This window comes from Saccopteryx bilineata, chromosome X (assembly GCF_036850765.1).
Source record: "Saccopteryx bilineata isolate mSacBil1 chromosome X, mSacBil1_pri_phased_curated, whole genome shotgun sequence".
NCBI lineage: Eukaryota > Metazoa > Chordata > Mammalia > Chiroptera > Emballonuridae > Saccopteryx > Saccopteryx bilineata.
Window position 1 is genome coordinate 98,074,713 of NC_089502.1, and position 23,473 is coordinate 98,098,185.

Below are 23,473 nucleotides of genomic sequence, written 5' to 3' on the forward strand. Positions count from 1 at the left end.
CAGATTTGGGTGTGGGTCATCTGGTGCTTGGCAGGCTAGTTGGTCTTGGCAGCCCTAAGCCAGGATGGCTCATCACCACCCAAAATGGTCTCTCCTCCAGCTGGCTAGTCTGAACTTGTTAACATGGTGGTCTCGAAGACACAGAGTAGCAAGCTAGGGCAACCATCAATGCCCATGCACTTCTCAAGTGTCTTCTTGTCTCTCATTTGATGTTGTCCCATTAGCAAAAGCACAGGGGTGCTTCCATGGTCAAGCCCAGAGTCATTGTGGGAGGGGACCATCCACAGGTATGGATGCAAAGAGATGTGAAAAATTGGGGGCATTACTGTAGTAATGCATAATACTGATGATTATAAACTCTTTTCCTGTGATAAGTCTTGTTAAACACTCATTTCTAAATGTAGTGTATTCTTGAGACTAAGTAGTATGATTGTGCCACTTTCCTTCTGCCTTCTGGGTAGAAGTAAAGCTGAGTGTGGAGCTGAGTGATGTTTTTCGAGGAGAAAACCAAGGGGAGACAGTTTGGCTGTAGACATAGTATTCTTTTTTTTTTTTTAAGGCATGGTGATAAATTTCTTTTTTTTTAAACTTTTTTTTCATTCATCATTTTTAGAGAGGAGAGAGAGAGGGAGAGAGAGAGACAGAGAGAGAGAAAGAGGAGAGAGAGACTGAGAGAAAGAAGGGGGGAGGAGCTGGAAGCATCAACTCCCATATGTGCCTTGACCAGGCAAGCCCAGGGTTTCGAACCAGCGAACTCAGCATTTCCAGGTCGACGCTTTATCCACTGCAACACCACAGGTTGACATAGTATTCTTGTGAGTGACTTGACTGCTAACTGATCTTGTGTGGCTCTTTTGAAAGGAACCTCTGCCCATGGGTTTCCTCAACCTCCTGTTCAAACATTTTTATTCTTTCAATTTATTTTGTATTGGTTTCAGGTGTACAGCTTAGTGGTTAGACAGTCAAATACTTTGCACAGTGTTTCCCTCGGTATTTTCAGTACCCCAGCCAGCACCATACGTAGTTATTGCAGTATCACTGACTGTATTCCATGTGCTTTTCTTAAGTCCCCCTGACTATTTTGTAGCTACCAATTTGTGCTTCTTAATCCCTTCTTTCACCCAGTCTCCCAACCCCCCTCCCTCTGGCAACCACTCTCTGTGCCTGTTTCAGTTTTGTTTGTTCATTTGTTTTGTTCTTTAGCTTCCATATATAAGTGAAATCATACCGTATTCGTATTTCTCTGACCAAGCTTTATCACAAAAACTGTAGTGTACTAGACTATACTAGATTTTCTGGTCAAGGAAAAGACAGTTAATTGGGAATCCATCACCACATGAAAGATGAGAGAACATTTAGAACATTTGCAGCCTTTCCTCATAACCTTTATGTGATTTATAGTTTTTACACAAGAGAAGAAAGCCTTATTTGGGCATTGTAATTAGGACAAAGGATCCTCTATAGATATGTTTTTTATTTGTGAAATCTTAAAATTCCCCTGTGGTTGCATGGAAGTATCCAATATTATGCTGTGAAGTGAGTGGCCAGTGACCAGCAATTTGGGACATCAGCCTTTGAGCTTGATCATTAAGATTTTAGAAGTAACACCTTTCACATAACTGAAAATAGGCTTTACAACTAGCTTGTGGCCTGAAATGTATTACACGAAAATGCAACTGGATTCTATGAAACAAGTGTGGGAAACTGAGTAGAAGGCTCATGTTGTACATCTTAGAGCAGGGGTCCCCAAACTTTTTACACAGGGGGCCAGTTCACTGTCCCTCAGACCGTTGGAGGGCCGGACTATAAAAAAAAAAAACTATGAACAAATCCCTATGCACACTGCACATATCTTATTTTAAAGTAAAAAAAAAACAAAAAAAAAAAAAAAAAAAAACACGGGAACAAATACAATATTTAAAATAAAGAATAAGGAAATTTAAATCAACAAACTGACCAGTATTTCAATGGGAACTAGGCTCCTCTCACTGACCACCAATGAAAGAGGCGCCCCTTCCGGAAGTGCGGTGGGGGCTGGATAGATGGCCTCAGGGGGCCACATGTGGCCCGCGGGCCGTAATTTGGGGACCCCTGTCTTAGAGTGTACATTCCTTCAGAAAATTGCCTGGTGATAGAATCTCAGCTTCTTTATACCTAGGATAATTTTTTTTTTAAGACAGGAAAAGAAAAAAAAAAAGAACAGACAGACAGGAAGGGAGAGAAATGAGAAGCATCAACTCTTAGTTGCAGCATTTTAGTTGTTCATTGATTGCTTTCTCATATATGCCTTGACCTGGGGACTCCCACCAAGCCAGTGACCCCTTGCTCAAGCCAGCAACCCTGGGCTCAAGCCAGCGACCTTGGGCTTCAAGCCAGCGACCTTTGGGCTCAAGCCAGTGACCATGGGGTCCTGTCTATGATCCCATGCTCAGGCCAGATGAACCCATGCTCAAGCCAGTGACCTCGGGGTTCAGACCTGGGTCCTCATCATCCTAGGCCAACGCTCTATCCACTGTGCTACCACCGGGTCAGTCAGGATAAAAATTAAAAATGAAAATTCCTGACATTTTAAAAGTCAGTGAGTTGGAAATATATCAAAATAAAATCAAAATTATAAATGCACATATCTTTTGACCTAGCAAACATTTCTAGGAATTTATTCAATAAACATTTGCATATTACTTGAAGTATTGCTTGTCATAGCAAAAGATTGGTAATATCCTAAGTATCAATTAAGGTTTGACTGTACATTAGAATATTATTACACTGATACTGTATGATTGCCAAGATTCACAAAATGAAAAAAAGCAAGAAACAGAACAGTGTGTATTGTATGCTACCATTTGTATAAAATAGATCATGGGGGCAGTAATACATACATTTTTGCTTATATAGACATAAAATATATCTAGAAGGATATTCAAGAAACTGATAATTTGCGGTCATACATGGCCAGGGATAGAGGGATGAAAGGAGACTTTTCACTACATAAACATCTATATATACTTTTTGAATTTTAAGCAATGTGAATATATTACCCTATTTTAAAGTTTAAGTGTATGTATTTAAAACGAGATGGTATATAGTGATGTGAACTTCCATGAATTCCCACCCAACCTGGTAAGAGCTATCCCTGTTAATATATATATATTATATATATTATATATGATATATAACATATATATATATCTTGTCAGTTTTGTTTCCTAGAAATGCTTCAGAATAGTGCATTTCTGAATTTTTCACTGTAGTCTTAAACTTTTTCCAAAATGTCATATGAGTGGATTTATACAATATGTAGTCTTTTTGGTCTGGCTTATCTTACTAGATTCATTTATATTATATGAATTAATAACCTGTTCCTTTTATTGCTTAGTACTATCCCATTGTATGGATGTATGGTACCACCATTTATTCAGTTCACCTCTTGAAGGATAGTTGGGCTGCTTCCATGTTCTTGGTGATTATGGAATAAAGTTGCAGTAAACATTAGTGTACAGGTTTTTGTGTAAACATTAATTTTCTTTTTTTAAAAAATAATTTTATTTTTTTAATGGGGTGACATCAATAAATCAGGATACATATATTCAAAAATAACAAGTCCAGGTTATCTTGTCGTTCAATTATGTTGCATACCCATCAATTTTCAATTCATTTGGGTAAGTACCTAGGAGTGGGATTGCTGAGTTTCTATAAGAAACTGCCTAACTGTCTTCCAGCACAGTTCTGCCAGTTTTCATTCCTACAAGCCCTGAATGTGAGGTGTGTGTCAAGATTCATTTGTGTAAAAGACTATCCTTCTCCACTGAATTGCTTTTGCACCTGTGTCAAAATGTGACTTTGCTTGTGTGGGTCTGTCCTTGGGATTTGTTTTCTGTTGCATTGACCTATGTGTCTATAATTATGCCATTATCACAATGTCTTGATTACTATAGCTTTATATTAAGTTTTGAAATCAGGTAATATGAGTACTCTTACTTTTTTCTTCTTTGACAGAATTGAAGTGATGAGAGAGAGCATGCTTAACTTGTTTCAATCTTGGAAAGCATTCTATATCTCTCATCATTAAGTATGATGTTAGCTGTAGGTTTTTTTAAAATGTATACTGTACTTTGTTGTAGTGAAACAAGTAAACATAGCAGGCCTGAGGCTGTTTGCTGTCTTTAGAAAGTCTGCTTGCAAGATTGGCCCGTTGTTTAGTATCTGGGAAATTGGCTTTTCAAACATAGTGACCATAAAATATTCTAACTTTATTCTTTTTCTAGTGCTCTTCATTTCTTTATGCTGATTCAAGTTCCCACCTTAATCATAATCTTTCACCCTGAAGAATTTTTTATTAACATTTCTTTTATTCCAGGTCTGTTTGCAGTAAATTTTTTTGTTTTGTTTGTCTAAAAACATTTTCATTTTTTTTTCACGTTTGAAGGACATCTTCCTGGGATACGAAATTCTGAGTTGACAATTTTTTTCCTCTTTCAACATATGACTCCACTGTTGCCTTGTTTACGTGGTTTCTGATAAGTCTGCTTTAATTCTTATCTTTTTTCTTCTATAATTAACATGTCTCTTTTCTAATGGTTGTCTCAAGGTCTGTCTTTGCCTAGGTGTGGCTTTTTTTTTTTTTTTTTTTTTTTTTTTTGTATTTTTCTGAAGCTGGAAACGGGAAGAGACAGTCAGACAGACTCCTGCATGCGCCCGACCGGGATCTACCCGGCACGCCTACCAGGGGGCGACGCTCTGCCCACCAGGGGGCGATGCTCTGCCCCTCCAGGGCATCGCTCTTTGCGACCAGAGCCACTCTAGTGCCTGGGGCAGAGGCCAAGGAGCCATCCCCAGCGCACGGGCCATCTTTGCTCCAATGGAGCCTCAGCTGCAGCTGCAGGAGGGGAAGAGAGAGACAGAGAGGAAGGAGAGAGGGAGGGGTGGAGAAGCAGATGGGCGCCTCTCCTGTGTGCCCTGGCGGGGAATCGAACCCGGGACTTCCACACGCCAGGCCGACGCTCTACCACTGAGCCAACCGGCCAGGGCCAGGTGTGGCTTTTTTAATTTAAATTTTTCCTATTTATCCTGCTTGTTCTCTGAGCTTCTTGTATCTGTGGTTTGTTGTCTCACTAATTTTGGAAAATTCTCAGCCATTATTTCTTCAAGTAATTCTTCTGCCCCATGTCCCCCCCCCTTCTTCTGGGATGTCAGTTACAAGTATGTTATACTATTTGATATTATCCCACAGTTTTGGTTTTTTTTTTAATTTTTTTAAATAAATTTTTATTAATGGTAATGGGATGACATTAATAAATCAGGGTACATATATTCAAAGAAAACATGTCTAGGTTATTTTGTCATTAAATTATGTTGCGTACCCCTCGCCCAAAGTCAGATTGTCCTCCGCCACCCTCTATCTAGTTCTCTGTGCCCCTCCCCCTCCCCCTAACTCTCTCCCTCCCTCCCTCCCATGTCCTCCCTCCCCCCACTCCTGGTAACCACCACACTCTTGTCCATGTCTCTTAGTCTCATTTTTATATTCCACCAATGTATGGAATCATGTAGTTCTTGTTTTTTTCTGATTTACTTATTTCACTCCTTATAATGTTATCAAGATCCCACCATTTTGCTGTAAATGATCTGTTGTCATCATTTCTTATGGCTGAGTAGTATTCCATAGTGTATATGTGCCACATCTTCTTTATCCAGTCTTCTATTGAAGGGCTTTTTGGTTGTTTCCATGTCTTGGCCACTGTGAACAGTGCTGCAGTGAACATGGGGCTACATGTGTCTTCACGTATCAATGTTTCTGAGGTTTTGGGGTATATACCCAGTAGAGGGATTGCTGGGTCATAAGGTAGTTCTATTTGCAGTTTTTTGAGGAACCACCATACTTTCCTCCATAATGGTTGTACTACTTTACAGTCCCACCAACAGTGAATGAGGGTTCCTTTTTCTCCACAGCCTCTCCAACATTTGCTATTACCCGTCTTGTTGATAATAGCTAATCTAACAGGGGTGAGGTGGTATCTCATTGTAGTTTTGATTTGCATTTCTCTAATAACTAATGAAGCTGAGCATCTTTTCATATATCTGTTGGCCATTTGTATCTCTTCCTGGGAGAAGTGTCTGTTCATGTCCTCTTCCCATTTTTTTATGGGATTGTTTGTTTGTTTGTTGTTGAGTTTTATGAGTTCTTTGTAAATTTTGGATATTAGGTCCTTATCTGAGCTGTTGTTTGAAAATATCATTTCCCATTTAGTTGGCTGTCTGTTTATTTTGATATCAGTTTCTCTTGCTGAGCAAAAACTTTTTATTCTGATGTAGTCCCATTCATTTATCTTTGCCTTCACTTCTCTTGCCATTGGAGTCAAGTTCATAAAATGTTCTTTAAAACCCAGGTCCATGATTTTAGTACCTATGTCTTCTTCTATGTACTTTATTGTTTCAGGTCTTATATTTAGGTCTTTGATCCATTTTTATCCCACAGTTTTTGTATGCTGTGTTCTACTTTTTCACTATTTTGTCTCTTTTTGTTTTTATTTTTATTGACCTGATTAATAAACTCGATCTTTGTGCTCACTGATTCTTTCCTTGGCTGTGTCAAGGCTGCTGTTTAGCATGAGTTTTTTTTTCCTTTTTTTTTCCCCAAGTGAGAGGAGGGGAGATAGACAGACTACCTCATGTGCCCCGACTAGGATCCACCCAGCAACCCCCATCTGGGGCCATGCTTGCAACTGAGCTATTTTTTAACACCCGAGGCAGAGGCTCTACGGAGCCATCCTCAGCACCCAGGGCCAGTGAGCTCGAACCACTTGAGCCATGGTTGCGGAAAGAGAAGGGGAGGGGAGGGGACTGGAGGGGAGGAGATGAGAGAAAAAAGGGAGAGGGGAAGGGGTGGAGAAGCAGTTGGTTGCTTCTCCTGTGTGCCCTGACCAGGAATTGAGCCTGGGACATCCACACACCAGCCAACACTCAACCCTGAGCCCACCAGCCAGGGCCTAGCATGGGTTTTGTTTTATTTGTGTGTGTGTGTGTGTGACAGAGACAGAGAGAGGGACAGATAGGGACAGACAGACAGGAAGGGAGAGAGATGAGAAGCATCAGTTCTTCGTTGCGGCACCTTAGTTGTTCATTGATTGCTTTCTCACATGTGCTTTGACCACAGGGGCTACAGCAGACCAAGTGTCCTTTTGCTCAAGCCTGCGACCTTGGGCTCAAGCTGGCAACCTCGGGGTTAAAAACCTGGGTCCTCTGCATCCCAGTCTGATACTCTGTCCACTGTGCCACCACCTGGTCAGGCTAGCATTGGGGTTTTTTTCTGTGTTTTTATTTCTAGTATTCACATTGGATTCCTTCTTGCAGTTTCTTTCTCTTTGAAATTGTCCTACTGGTTTTGCATTTGTCTACTTTTTCCATTAGTCTTTATTATATTAATCAAAATTTTAAATTTTATTTCTGATAGCCCCAACATCTGTGTTATACTGAATCTGGATGTGATGATTGCTTTGTCACTGGAATATTTTTTTGCCTTTTATTATGCCTCAGAAGCATGGTGGAAGCTGAACATGGGCAGGAAACACTGCGATAAGTAATTGATATTTTTGAAGAGGAACACGGGTTTCTTTCTACTAGGCCTTTAGTGTGGGGACTTGAGTTAATCTAGGCAGGAGTTAGCTTGTGTTTGATGTTTGTTTTTGCTGTGGGTGCCAGAGAGTTCTGATTCCTCTAGTGATACCTTCTTTATGCCTCCTGCTTGGCTTTGGGTTTTTCCTTTGTGCTGTTTCCCAAGAGTTGTTTCTTACAGCCCTCCCAGTTGTATTCCATTATTAGTAACCATGTAGCTGATTTGCCAGGTGGTGGCTAGTGGAGGAATAGTTATCTGATTATTTTATTAAGCCTAAAACTTAGGCAGGTACTGGAACCTGGGTCTTGAATGGGTCCTTTATAGCAGTGGTCCCCAACCTTTTTTGGGCCACGGACCGGTTTAATGTCAGAAAATATTTTCACGGACCGGCCTTTAGGGTGGGACAGATAAATGCACAAAATAAAATGATGCGACCGGCGTAAAAACTGTGGTATGTTTATTTTATTTTATTCTGTATTTTTCTGAAGCCGGAAACGAGGACAGTCAGACAGACTCCCGCATGCACCCCACCGGGATCCACCCGGCACGCCCACCAGGGGGCGATGCTCTGCCCCTCTGGGGGGGTCGCTCTGTTGCGACCAGAACCACTCTAGCGCCTGGGGCAGAGGCCGAGGAGCCATCCCCAGTGCCCGGGCCATCTTTGCTCCAGTGGAGCCTTGGCTGCGGGAGGGGAAGAGAGAGACAGAGAGGAAGGAGAGGGGGAGGGGTGGAGAAGCAGATGGGCACTTCTCCTGTGTGCCCTGGCCGGGAATCGAACCCGGGACTTCTGCACGGCAGGCCGACGCTCTACCACTGAGCCAACCGGCCAGGGCAAAACTGGTATTTTTAAATATAATTGTCGAACTTACGAGACAAGTGTCAAGAGTGAGTCTTAGATGGATGTAACAGAGGGAATCTGGTCATTTTTAAAAAATAAAACAGCATTCAGACTTAAATATAAATAAAATGGAAATAATGTAAGTTATTTATTCTTTCTCTGCGAACTGGTACCAAATGGCCCACTGACCGGTACCGGTCTGCAGCCCAGGGGTTGGGGACCACTGCTTTATAGGATTTCTTGCCCCTCCTCCAGGGGTGAGCTGCTTTTTCTTTTCCCTCTGTTCCATTTCTCCTGCTGCAGTGCCCTCAAGCTATGGGTTTTAAAGCCCTTTCCCCTACCGATTAAGCCTTTTGTTCTATCCTGAAGATAAAGGAAAGGGGTCTGGGTGGATTTCACAATGGGTGCTGTTTTCCTTAGGCAACCAGCATAACAGTGAAAGCTTTCTCTGGGATTTTCCCCATTCTCCCTGTAAGAACCTGTTGGGGTTCCTGTAGGAAAAACTTGTAAGAAGATGGAAGTTCACTCCATGTGAATCATAGGGGCTTCATACTCTTATGACAGCCTATATTTTGGCCTTCAGTAATTTATCAGAATTTCTAGTTTAATCTTCCAACCAGTTTATGTGCTCAGCTTATATGTGCAGGCACCTGACTCTTCACGTATGGAGATGGTGGTTTGCCCTGTGAACTCAATTCCCTGATAGGTTTAAGAGGTCTGTCGAGCTTTTCTCTTGGAAGGGTTGGAATGATGACTTCCCAATGCTTCACATACTGGAGCTGAAATCTGAGTCCTAAAATATAGTAAGCTTTAATGTACATAAATGTCTAATGCACTGCAAGGCCCATAAAGCTCTGTACAGGTTAGTATTTCTCCTTATTTTTATTTTTCTCACCCCTTTGAATTTTATGGTTTTATGGTTATGGAGCCAGGAATAATTGATTCTGGTTTGGGTCCTGCCTATTTTAGGCTTTAAAAACTTCTACACCATTAGCAGACTGTTATGTTTGCCTTGCTCTCTTCCAAAATTCTGTGTATGACTTTGTAATTATTGAGCACACTGTTAACACTCAGTAATAATTTGCCTCATTCAAAATTAGAGTATGATTTAGTCTTTTTAGATTATAGGTTTTGTTAGTGGCCACGTGTTTGTCATTTTTTTTTTTTTTAGATTTTATTTATTCATTATAGAGAGGAGAGAGAGAGAGAGAGAAGGGGGGAGGAGCAGGAAGCATCAACTCCCATATGCGCCTTGACCAGGCAAGCCCAGGGTTTTGAACCGGCAACCTCAGTGTTTCCAGGTTAACGCTTTATCCACTGCGCCACCACAGGTCAGGCATGTTTGTCATTTTTTTTGTTGTTGATTTTAGGGAGGGAGAGAAAGATAGATGAATTTGTTGTTCCACTTACTTATGTATTAATTGGTTGATTCTTGTATGTGCCCTGACCAGTGATCAAATCCACAACCTTGGTATATCTGGACAACACTTTAACCAACTAAGCTACCTGGTCAGGGGATCTGTTTGTCAATTTTATTCCTCACATTTCTAGATTCAATTAAGTTTAGCAAATATTTGTTGAATGCCCACTGTTCTGTGTGTGAGGCACTAGGTGTTGAGTAGAATACAAGCCTGACCTGGTAATAGAGTAAACAAGGTGTTCCCAAAGGTGATGGAAATGGAAGCCCTGTAGATGCAAGGATAGTGCAACTTGAGAAATATCTCCATTTTAACTGAGAAGGATTTTTAATATGCTTTTTTAATTATATTTTTAATTATATTGGAGATTCATGAATACATTCTAGTAAAAATGGAAAAATTGTAGAAGGACCATGGTTTTCCCTGTCATTCTCTTACGACATCCTCATTTATCACATCCTTCACCCCAGGATTAATTCATATTACTTGTTTTTTGTTTGTTATGCAAATTTCTATATCGAATATCATGCCATCTAATAGTTTTCTGAGACATTTTTATTTTTCAGAGGATAAGGACCCAAATTCATTTAACTTTTTTTTCTTTTTTTTTTTTTTTTTTTTTTTTTTTTTACAGAGAGAGAGAGCCAGAGAGAGGGACAGACAGGGGCAGACAGACAGGAATGAAGAGAGATGAGAAGCATCAATCATTAGTTTTTTTCATTGCGCGTTGCAACACCTTTGTTGTTCATTGATTGCTTTCTCTTATGTGCCTTGACTGTGGGCCTTCAGCAGACCGAGTAACCCCTTGCTGGAGCCAGTGACCTTGGGTTCAAGCTGGTGAGCTTTTTGCTCAAACCAGATGAGCCCACGCTCAAGCTAGTGACCTCGGGGTCTCGAACCTGGGTCCTCGGCATCCCAGTCCGATGCTCTATCCACTGCGCCACCGCCTGGTCAGGCCATTTAACTTTTAAGGATTGTTTATTTGTGATTTATTTTCTCATTAAACTTTGTTTTGATGGATCTCAAAATTCTGTGACAGATTTTTGCTCAAGTCTCCATTAAAAGTTCTGATTTTGAAAACTAATAACTTTAAAACTGCCACATACAAAAACAAAAACAAATGGTCCACATTCTCCTTTTCCTTCTGAAGGTTTTACGATGCACTGTTATCATTAACCAGTCTTTTACTGTTAAACTTAAATGGCCAGTTGAGGTAAACAGTTCTGAGACTGTTCTTCCACCAATGATTAAGACTGGGGTGGCAGATATTGGGGATAATATTCATTTAGCCTTCTGAACTTTCTAGGCAGACTTGGTGATTTTGCCAGCTCCAGCTGCCTTCTTGACCACTGCTTTGATGACACCCACAGCAGATGTCTGTATCATGTCACAAATAGCAAAACAGCCTAGAGGAGGTTAGTCAGAGAAACTCTTCACACACATAGGTGTGCCAATAACTATATCAATGATAGCATCATCACCAGATTTCAAAAATTCTGGGCTTCTTCCAGCTTTTTCCCAGATTGATGATCCGTCTTCTTTAACCCAGCAAATTTGGAAGCAATATGAGGTGTGTGACAATCCAGCACAGGTGCCTCCCTGGCACTGATTTGTCCTGGATGGCTTAGGCTAATCACCTGAGCTGTGAAGCCGGCTACTTCCATTGGTAGGTTATTTGCTGTCATGTCAGCAGCTACATTGCCATGACAGCCATCTTTAACAGACAGTCTTGACATTGGAGCCCACGTTGTCCCCAGGAAGAACTTCACCCAAAACTTCATGGTACATTTCAATAGACTTCAGTTGTAATGCTGACTGGAGCAAAGGTGACCACTATGCCAGGTTTGAGAACACCAGTCTTCACTCAGCCCACAGGGACAGTACCAATACCACTGATTTTGTAGAAATCCTAGAAGGGCAGACACAAGGCTTGTCAGTCAGATGAGCTGGTGGTGGATGCAATCCAGAGCTTCAAGCAGCATGGCTGCATGGGCATTGCCATCCTTATGGGTAACTCCATCCCTTGAACTAAGGCATGTTGTCATCATTCCAACCAGGAATTGGCACAAATGCTACTGTGTCAGGGTTGTAGCCAGTTTTCTTTTCTTTTTTTTTTTTTCATTTTTAGAGAGGACAGAGAGAGGGAGACAGAGAGAGAGACAGAGAAGGAGAGAGAGAGAAGGGGGAAGGAGCAGGAAGCATCAACTCCCATATGTGCCTTGACCAGGCAAGCCCAGGGTTTCGAACCGGCAACCTCAGCATTTCCAGGTCGATGCTTTATCCACTGCGCCACCACAAGTCAGGCTAGCCAGTTTTCTTAATGTAGGTGCTGACTTACTTAACTACTTCCTCCTATCTCTTATGGCTCTAGCCTGGCTCAGTGGAATCCATTTTGTTAACACCAACAATTGTTTTGTACACACAGTATGTAAGCCAGAAGGGCATGCTCGCAGGTCTGTCCATTCTTGAAGATACCTGCTTCAAATTTAGCAACACCAAGAATAATCAGGACAGCACAGTCAGCCTGAGATATGCCTGTAATGTTTTTATAAAGTCTCTGTGGCCTGGGCCATCAATTATGGTCACATAATGCTTGCTGTTCTCAAATTTCCACAGGGAGATATCAGTGGGGTTACCACATTCGCATTCAGCTTTCAGTTTATCCAAGACCCACACATACTTGAAGGAGCCCTTTCCCATATCAGTAGCCTCATTCTCAGATTTTTCAATGGTTCTTTTGTTGATCCCACCACATTTGTACATCAAATGGCCAATAGTGGTGAATTTGCCCAAATATACATGTCCAGTGATGATGATGTTGATATGAGCCTTTTCTATTTTGGCTTAGATTTAGATTTAGTTGTGGTAGGAACACAACACCTGTCTGGCAGCAAAGCTGTTGTGAAAAAGAAGTTTATTTAAAAAGATAATTGTTATTGAATTTGGATGTATAGCCTAATAATGGCTTTTTGCTTCACATTATAGTGTAACTTTATTTTTATTTTATTTTTTACTGTGTAATCATTTTATTGTCCAGTGGTTATGTGGACTTCTTTACAGGACTTTTTCTTTCTTTTTTAAAATTTTATTTAGAAAATTAAATTTAGTGGGGTGACATTGATCCAATAAGAGTACATAAGTTTCAGGTAAACATCTCCATAGCATTTGAACTGTTGATTGTGTTGTGTGCCCATCACCCAAAGTCAAATCATTTTCTGTCACCGTATATCTGTACCTCTGTACTCCCCTTTCCCTACCCCCTCTTTGAATTTTTTAATCTGAAAACTATTGTTAATAAAAGTCTACTCTAGCCTGACCTGTGGTGGCACAGTGGATAAAGCTTCGACCTGGAAATGCTGAGGTCGCCGGTTCGAAACCCTGGGCTTGCCTGGTCAAGGCACATATGGGAGTTGATGCTTCCAGCTCCTCCCCACCTTCTCTCTCTCTCTCTCTCTCTCTCTCTTTCCCTCCCTCCCTCCCTCTCTCTCTCCCTCCCTCCCTCCCTCCCCCTCTCTCTCTCTCCTCTCTCTCTCCCTCTCTGTCTCTCTCCCTTTCTCCTCTCTAAAATGAATAAAAAAATTAAAAGAAATCTTTAAAAATAAAAAAAATAATAAAAGTCTACTCTGAGTAAACGGAAAATACAGAAATGAATACTGACTTTAAAGAAAATGAACTATTGCATTTTAAAATTATACAGTAAAATTCACTTTTGGGGGATATGTATAGTTCTGTGGATTTTGGCACATGTAACCACTACCACAATTCCATCACCCAAAATTCATTTGTGCTAAGTCTAGTCACATTCTCTTTCCACCTCAAACCTTGCCTGTCACTGATCTGTGTACCATCACTGTAGTTTTGTCACTTTGAGGATGTCGCATAAATGGAATCAGACCGTGTATGATCTTTTGAGTCTTGCTTTTTTTCACTCAGCATAGTGCTTTTGAGAGTCATCCAAGTTCTGTATATCAATAGTTTTGTTCCTTTTTTATTGTTGAATTGTACTCCATTGTATAAATGGACCACATTTGGGTTGTTACCAGTTTTTGGTAATTATAGGTAGAGCTGCTATAAAAATTCATGAGCAAATGTACATAAATTTGCATCTCTAGGATAAATACCTGAAAGTGAGATTGCTAGAATGACACTACCATTTATGGTAAAACTAGTAGCTAGAGTTAGAATGGATAGAGTTGCAGAAACCTAAGTTGCTTGAATCCTGCTTTTGCTTCTTATTAGCTATGCAACCCTGAGTGCGTTTCACCTCTTTGTGCTTCAGTTTCCTCCTTTGTAGAATGAAGTTAATAATACCACTGGGATTGTTGTGTCGAATTAATGGCATATTAAGGATGAAATGCAGCCCTGGCTGGTTGGCTTAGTGGTAGAGTCTTGGCCTGGTGTGTGGATGTCTCAGGTTTGACTCCTGGTAAGGGCACACAGGAGAAGTTCCCCCTCTCCCTCTTCTCTCTCTATCTCTCCCTCTCCCTCTCTATCTCTCCCTCTCCCTCTCCCTCTCCCTCTCCCTCTCCCTCTCCCTCTCCCTCTCCCTCTCCCTCTCCCTCTCCCTCTCCCTCTCCCTCTCCCTCTCCCTCTCCCTCTCCCTCTCCCTCTCCCTCTCCCTCTCCCTCTCCCTCTCCCTCTCCCTCTCCCTCTCCCTCTCCCTCTCCCTCTCCCTCTCCCTCTCCCTCTCCCTCTCCCTCTCCCTCTCCCTCTCCCTCTCCCTCTCCCTCTCCCTCTCCCTCTCCCTCTCCCTCTCCCTCTCCCTCTCCCTCTCCCTCTCCGTCTCCCTCTCCCTCTCCCTCTCCCTCTCCCTCTCCCTCTCCCTCTCCCTCTCCCTCTCCCTCTCCCTCTCCCTCTCCCTCTCCCTCTCCCTCTCCCTCTCCCTCTCCCTCTCCCTCTCCCTCTCCCTCTCCCTCTCCCTCTCCCTCTCCCTCTCCCTCTCCCTCTCCCTCTCCCTCTCCCTCTCCCTCTCCCTCTCCCTCTCCCTCTCCCTCTCCCTCTCCCTCTCCCTCTCCCTCTCCCTCTCCCTCTCCCTCTCCCTCTCCCTCTCCCTCTCCCTCTCCCTCTCCCTCTCCCTCTCCCTCTCCCTCTCCCTCTCCCTCTCCCTCTCCCTCTCCCTCTCCCTCTCCCTCTCCCTCTCCGTCTCCCTCTCCCTCCCTCTCCCTCTCCCTCTCCCTCTCCCTCTCCCTCTCCCTCTCCCTCTCCCTCTCCCTCTCCCTCTCCCTCTCCCTCTCCCTCTCCCTCTCCCTCTCCCTCTCCCTCTCCCTGCAGCTGTGGCTCAATTGGAGCTAGTTGGGCCTGGGCATTGATGATGGCTTCATGCCCTCCACCTGAGGCGCTAAGAGCTCAGTTGCTGAGCAACAGCGCAACACCACAGATGGGCATAGCATCGCCAGGTAGGGGGCTTGCTGGGTAGATCCCAGTGGGGGCACATGTGGGAATCTGTCTCTGCCTCCCCTCTTCTCACTAAATTAAAAAAAAAAAAAAGATGAAATGCTGAGCAATGAATGACTGGCATACCAAATATATTATTTCGTGTTTAATAGACCTTTTCTTTTCAGAAACATTCTTATTTGATTAATTAAAATGGAGAGATTAAGTAACCCATAATTGGGGCGTGTTTGGTAGGCAAACCTTTAAGCATGCTGTCTGTGGGGGAAATTTCGGAAGTTGTCCTCAGATGAGGTGAAAAAGTTTAGAGATGTAGATATGTGGGAGTCCTATATAACATCTAAAGGTTGTTCCAGATTTCCAACTTTGATAGTTTTACTTGCCCTCCCAACATTAAAGAATCATGTTCATCAAAAGTTAGTATATTGCTATATTTCATAAAGAAACTGCAAAAGTAGCTCAGAATCAACTAACACTTTTCCAAGCACCAGGCTTCACACTCCTCAAATGTGTAAAGCCTGAGTACCTTTCCACAAAATAAGTAATTTGGATAATCACTAAATGTTATTTTAATACTTTTAAAAAGCTAAGTGTTGCCTGACCAGGCAGTGGTGCAGTGGATAGAGCATCCGACTGGGATGCGGAGGACCCAGGTTCGAGACCCTGAGGTCACTAGCTTGAGCGCGAGCTCATCTGGTTTGAGCAAAGCTCACCAGCTTGGACCCAAGGTCGCTGGCTAGAGCAAGGGGTTACTCAGTCTGCTGAAGGCCCGCGGTCAAGGCACATATAAGAAAGCAGTCAATGAACAACTAAGGTGTTGCAACGAAAAACTAATGATTGATGCTTCTCATCTCTCTCCGTTCCTGTCTGTCTGACCCTATTTAACCCTCTCTCTGACTCTCTGTCTCTGTAAAAAAATGAAATATAATAATAATAATAAGCTAAGTGTTGAGAACACTTGAGGAGGCATGATTTCTTGGAGCCCCCACAATATGGACCATCTATAGTTTCTCAGATCTTATCTTAAAATATCTTTTTACAGGAAACCTTCCTGTTTTAAGGAGTACATTGAGGAGAGAGAGAATTGCAAAAGTTCAGCATGCCCTCTCAGATCTCTCCCTAGAGTACTATGTCATTAGAAAAGGCAACATAGGCCCCCTTCTTGCATAACTGCTGTATAGTATGATCTGGCTCCATCTGAGCAAGTATCAAGGGATGTATTTTCCCCTGGAGAACATCTCCCTGTGCTATGAGATATGCACAAAGGGCTACCTATTTACCTGCTAGATAATGGATGAAACCCATTATGTGGGAAAAGGAACCTAAATGTTCTTTCTTTTCTTGTCTGTTAGTTCATTTGTTTTGTAATGTTTTCAAGTGACATGATCCATTAACCGAGGACAATTCTTCACCTGGGATTCCAGGGGAAACTGAGTGGGACAAGAGTCCTTGAGCATGCAGTCTGGGATGTCATCTTTGAACTGTTTCCTTACTGCTTCCTCTTCCCCATTACCACCAACAATCCAATACTTAGGTTTACCTTCAGCCTTTCCTCACATCTAGAACATCCTTCTTTTGCCCTGCTAATCCTACCTGAATCAATTCTTGCAAATGCTTGTAAATTCTAGCTCAGTAAGAGAATCCTCTCCTTCCAAACCTGACTCATTTGGACACCATCCCCTATTCCACATTCCCTCATTAAGTCCGTCTTTTCTAATCAATTTTGGCACCTAATGCTAAACTTCCTTACTTTGACTATTTTGTTGTATACACATGGCCTGGAGGTTTACAACTGGACTGCCACTCCATGATTGTTAGGAAACTCTCAAATTCTCTACATCCTATCTCCCACAAAAAAACCTGAACGAATTGCTGCCTGGCATTTAATTAACAAACTAAACATCAGTTCTTATTTTGTATTAAATATTACATGTAACATATTCTAATGGTCACATAAGTCCGCTGGAAAGCCATAGTTTGGGAAAGAAATATGCATTTTGCAGATTGTCAAAAGAAGACTGGTGCTTTGCTATGCTGCTGCTGTGAGAAAGTGTGGCTATACAGTCTGCCTAGGCAGAGCATGGCTTCACACTGTAGATTACAATATAAACTGCTGGCAGCCTTTCTCTGGCTCCATCATGGTTTTTAGCCTTGCCCATGAGTCCTTGTCCACTTATAATGTTAAAGAGCACCAGGAATTTTTTTTCAAATATTGATTGGTAGAAGAAACAATCCCAGAAATTTAGATGAACTGTCCTATAGGACATTAACCACTATTCTGTCTAATTTAACTATCCTAGCATTTTTACTTTCAGTTCCTATATATACTGAATCTCTCAAATATTCTTTGAATCAGCCTTATATCCTGCTGGCTCCCTCACTAATAAATTAGCCTTTGCCATGTGTTCCTTCTGTATTTGTATGTGAGTCATGTTTTTAATTTTGAAAATTATATTTTGATAAATGCAAAGCCCTATAGCATTGCCTGTGGATCATGCCCCATCCTATGTAAAGTCCTAAAATTTACTACTGATTGCTGGTTTTAATGCTATGTCAGCACCTTGAAATACCTTTGTGATCATACTGAGATCTTCACAGGAAAAAAACTGGATACTTCTGCAGATAGGTGGGTACTAAAGAACACTCCTTAAAGACGTTCTAGAACTACTCTCATAAAATGAGAAAGTGATGTTCCTTCTATCATGTTATTCTTTCTATAATTATGACATTAAGAACCTTAGTTTTAGGAGAGCCAGAGCAGACAGATTCACACTGGACCCTTATTTTCTGTCAAACACTATGTCTATAATCCACTTTTGCTAGTAATGGCCATAAAATAACTGTGTTGGAGCAATAAAAATTGATAAACTACCAACTGCCTCAAAAATCTAATAGCTATGACAAAATATACTGCAACTCATTTTGATAGAGCCTCTTTTTTCCTAACAGGTTTTATTTTAACACTTTACTTTTTACACTAGTGAACAGCATAGCCAAATCAACAAATTCAGCAAATAGGCAGTGTGTTCCAGGCACTAGGCATTGCTCAGCCCTAACCCCTCACCGCTCCAAGCAGGCTCCCCTGGTTTCAGTGTCAGTCATTGATTTGCAGTTGTCCAGAATGAAAATGAAAAATAGAGCCCAAATGGAGGGTCTCAGTCTGCCCTGTCAGCACCCAAAGGATTTAAAAGGGAGTCAAGCAAAAGAGTGGATTTTTTTTACATTAATAAAAGCTTAGTTATTTATAAGACCACTGAATATTACATACATACAAATTTGAAACATTCTGAGAAACACAAAAAGCAGGTTAAAACATGGTTTATTAACAACTGGTACTTATAAATCTGAATCAGCTTCACAAGTTTATATAAAAAGGCATAAAACCAAGTATCTTGCAATAAAAACTCAAATTCAGATATAATCCAAGTATGGTACCCATTCAAACCAAAAGAAAAAGTGCCAACTTCCCATTACAGCATAGGGAATCCTCTGCCGAGAAAGTCTGAACTAAAACTCTAAAACACCAGGGTGGAGGTAGGTGGAGTGGGTTGAAGATACAGAACAGGAATGGGAAATATTTCAGCCTGCTTTTTTTCTGGTGATTATTAAAACAAAATCCTTTAATATTTCATTATGAAGTGTTTTTGAAAAAATTATCAGGCAACCTTCTGTCCTGGGATGTAGGGAGCTGGAAGGAGTGTTGTTCCCACACTTAAAATTTTTAAAAAGCTGGGCTAACTTCAAATTCATGACTTTTATTGAAACCATCAGCAGTATTTTGCTCAGGTATTTGTTGAAAGGAATATTTGTTTAAGTATTTTGCTCATTTTTAAATTTGGTAGTTTTCTTACTGTTGAGTTTCTAGTTTAAAAATATTCTAGATAGCCCTGGCTAGATAGCTCAGTTGGTTAAAGCATTGTCCCAAAGCACGGAGTTTGCCGGTTCAATTCCCATTCAAGGCAGCTGTGTCTCTTTCTCCCTCTCTCTTGCTGAAATCAAGAAATAATTTTGCATAAAATATTCTAGATAAAAATCCTCTGTTGTTTATGTGAGTTATCAATAAATATTTTCTCTGTGGCTTGGGGTTTTGTTCTCCTAACAGTGTCATTTACCAAGCAAGATTTTAATTTTGATGAAGTCTTTTTTTTCAAATTCACTTCTAAGAACTTTTATTAACCCCAAGTCATGAAGATTTTCTCCCATCTTTTGTTCTAAAGTTTTGTAGTTATAGTTTTAGATTTAGTTCTATGCCCATTTTGAGTCAATCTTTGTATATGATGTAAAATTTAGGTGGAGATCCTTTTTTTATCTTCTTGCAAATAGACATCTAATTGTTCTAGCACTTATGTGGTCCAAAAGACTGACCTCCCTCCTTTATATTACTTTTATACCCTTGTCAAAAAATTAGTTGCCTATAGTTATGAGTCAATATCTGGACTCTCTTTTGTTCCACTGATCTGTTTTTTTTTTTTTTTTTCATTTTTCTGAAGCTGGAAACAGGGAGAGACAGTCAGACAGACTCCCGCATGCGCCCGACCGGGATCCACCCGGCACGCCCACCAGGGGCGATGCTCTGCCCACCAGGGGGCGATAATCTGCCCATCCTGGGCGTCGCCATGTTGCGACCAGAGCCACTCTAGCGCCTGAGGCAGAGGCCACAGAGCCATCCCCAGCGCCCGGGCCATCTTTGCTCCAATGGAGCCTTGGCTGCGGGAGGGGAAGAGAGAGAGAGGAAAGCGCGGCGGAGGGGTGGAGAAGCAAATGGGCGCTTCTCCTGTGTGCCCTGGCCGGGAATCGAACCCGGGTCCTCCGCACGCTAGGCTGATGCTCTACCGCTGAGCCAACCGGCCAGGGCCCCACTGATCTGTTTTTATCACTTTACCAGTACCACTGTCTTGATTACGGTAGCTTTATATTATAGTAAGCCTTAAAATCAATTAGCGTGATTTCTCCAATTTTATTCTTCTTTTAAAATTTGTTTTAGCTGTTCTAGATCTTTTGCCATTCTTAATAAATTTTAGAATCATCTTGTCTATATTTTAAAAACCTGCTGAGATTTTTATTGATTTGATCAATTTAGGAATAATTGACATCTGTAATATGCTGAATCTTCCACCACATGATTATAGTATAGTTCTCCATATATTTAGATTATCTTTGACTTCTTCCATAAGTGTTTTATAGTTTTCAGGGTATAGATCCTGTACATGTTTTGTTAGACCTTACCTATTTCATTTCTTTTGAGCTATTGTAAATGATATTTTTTTAATTCATTTTCCGGCCCTGGCTGGCTGGCTCAGCATAGAGCATCAGCCCGACGTGTGGATGTCTGGGTTCTACTCCCGGCCAGGGCACACAGGAGAAGCGCCCATCTGCTTCTCCACCCCTCCCCCTCTCCTCCTCTCTGTCTCTCTCTTCCCCTCCCGCAGCCGAGGCTCCATTGGAGCCTGAGGCTATGAAGATGGCTCCTGGACTCCGCCTCAGGCGCTAAAATGGCTCCCTAGGATCAAAAATGGCTCCCTAGGCATGAAAATGGCCCCCTAGGCACGAAAATGGCTCCCTAAGTGCTAAAATGGCTCCCTAGGATCGAAAATGGCTCCCTAGGCATGAAAATGGTCCCCTAGGCACAAAATGGCTCCCTAGGCATGAAAGTGGCCCCCTAGGCGTGAAAATGGCCCCCTAGGCGTGAAAATGGCTCCCTAGGATCGAAAATGGCTCCCTAGGCATGAAAATGGCCCCCTAGGCGTGAAAATGGCCCCCTAGGCGTGAAAATGGCTCCCTAGGATCGAAAATGGCTCCCTAGGCGTGAAAATGGCTCCCTAGGCACTAAAATGGCTCCCTAGGATCGAAAATGGCTCCCTAGGCATGAAAATGGCCCCCTAGGCGTGAAAATGGCTCCCTAGGATCGAAAATGGCTCCCTAGGCATGAAAATGGCCCCCTAGGCACGAAAAATGGCTCCCTAAGTGCTAAAATGGCTCCCTAGAATCGAAAATGGCTCCCTAGGCATGAAAATGGCCCCCTAGGCACAAAATGGCCCCCTAGGTGTGAAAATGGCCCCCTAGGCGTGAAAATGGCTCCCTAGGATCGAAAATGGCTCCCTAGGCATGAAAATGGCCCCCTAGGCGTGAAAATGGCTCCCTAGGATCGAAAATGGCTCTCTAGGCATGAAAATGGCTCCCTAGGCGCTAAAATGGCTCCCTAGGCGCTAAAATGGCTCCCTAAGCGCTAAAATGGCTCCCTAGGCATGAAAATGGCCCCCTAGGCACGAAAATGGCTCCCTAAGTGCTAAAATGGCTCCCTAGGATAGAAAATGGCTGAGATGATAACAGAGCAACGCCCCAGATGGGCAGAGCATCGCCCCCTGGTGGGCATGCCGGGTGGATCCCGGTCGGGCGCATGCGGGAGTCTGTCTCTGCCTCCTGCTTCTCACTTGAGAAAAATACAAAAAAAAATTCATTTTCCAATTGTTTATTGCTATCATATAGAAATATGATTGGTTTTGTATTGACCTTATATCCTGCTCCCTTGCTAAGCTATTAGTTATAGGCCTCTTTTTAAAGATTTTATTTATTGGTTTTTAGAGAGAGATGAGAGAGAGAGAGAGAGAGAGAGAGAGGAGAGGAATGGAAGCATAAACTCACAATAGTTACTTCTCATATGTGCCTTGATTGGACAAGCCCCAGGTTTCAATCTGGTGACCCCAGCATTCCAGGTCTTTGCTTTATCCACTGTGCCACCAAAGGTCAAGCAGAGTTATAGGGCTTTTAATAAAGACAAATAAGCCGACCAGGCAGTGGCACAGTGGATAGAGGGTCAGACTGGTACCCAGAGGACCCAGGTTCAAAACCCTGAGGTTGCCAGCTTGAGCTTGGGCTCATCTGGTTTGAGCAAGGCTCACCAGCTTGAGCCCAAGGTCGCTGGCTTGAGCAAAGGGTCACTCGGTGTGCTGAGCGCCCCCCCCCCCCCGTCAAGGCACACGTGAGGAAGCAATCAATGAACAACTAAGGTGCCACAACGAAGAATTGATGTTTCTCATCTCTCTCCCTTCCTGTCTGTTCCTGTCACAAAAATAAACAAATTCTCTGATATATTCTAAGCAAATAAAAGCAAATAATCATATTCTTGAGGAGTAGGGAGAGTTTAATATTTTTCTTTAAATCTTGTATACCTTTTCTTTTCGTCTTTTATTCACAGGCTGAGACTTCTATAATAGAATGATGAGAATGGACATTTTTTTCTTGTTTCAACATTTTTTACTTGTTTCACCTTTGGCTTTAATTTTTTTTTTTATAAAGTTAAGGAAGTTCCCCTCTATTTCTACCTTGTTGAGAGTTTCTGTATGGAAGCCTACTGAATTTTGGCAGATGCTTTTGTTGTCATTAGCTGATATGATCATGTGGTTTTATTTTTTAAACTTAATATGGTTGGTTACATTGATTTTGAACATTGAACCTGCCTTGCATCCTGGGATAAACCCCACTTGGTAGTAAGGTTTTATATGTTACTGTTAGATTTGGTAATATTTTGTTTGGAATGTTTGCTTCTATATTCATGAGGTTGATCTGTAGTTTTTGTACTGTATTTGTCTGGATTTGGTATCAGGGCTTGATAAAATGAGTTGAGAAGGATTCCCTTTTATTCTGTTTTCTGGAAGATATCTTATGGAATGGTGTTAATTTTTCTTTAAATGTTCATTGGAATTTGCCAGTGAAATGATCTGGGTCTGGGCCTGGGCATTTCTTTGAAAAAGAATTTTAACTGTGAATTTAATTTCTTTGATAGGTATGGCATTATTCAGTTATCCATTTCATCTCTAATGAGTTTTAATTGTCATTTAAGTTGGCTAATTAATGTGCTTAGAGTTACAATATCCCCTTATTCTTTTAATGTCTGAGGAATCTATAATGATAATCCCCTTTCATTCTTGATATTGGTAATTTGAGTGTTTTTTTTTTCTTAGTTGTGCTAGAGGTTTATCAATTTCATGGATGTTTTCAAAGAACCAGCTTTTGTTTTCATTAATGTTCTCCTGTTTCTCTACTGTTTTCCAGCTTCATTGATTTCTATTTATCTTGATTATTTCTTTTTTCTGCTTGCTTTGGATTTATTTTGTTCTTCTTCTATTTATTTGAGACTGTTTTGTTTTCCCCGAAAAGAGCATTTAATGGTATAAATTTCCCTTTAAGCACTGCTTCAGCTGCAGTCCACAAACTGGG

General features: G+C 41.7%; 1 protein-coding gene and 1 non-coding gene across 3 annotated transcripts in view; one reads left to right on the forward strand and one right to left on the reverse strand.

Annotated features, from left to right (window-relative positions):
* JADE3 (jade family PHD finger 3) overlaps positions 1–23,473 on the forward strand; it is a 176,894-nt gene that overhangs the window by 6,167 nt on the left and 147,254 nt on the right. The window lies entirely within an intron of this gene.
* Positions 8,367–8,442, reverse strand: TRNAG-GCC (transfer RNA glycine (anticodon GCC)). The gene has a single exon. It is a non-coding gene; the product is annotated as a tRNA-Gly (tRNA).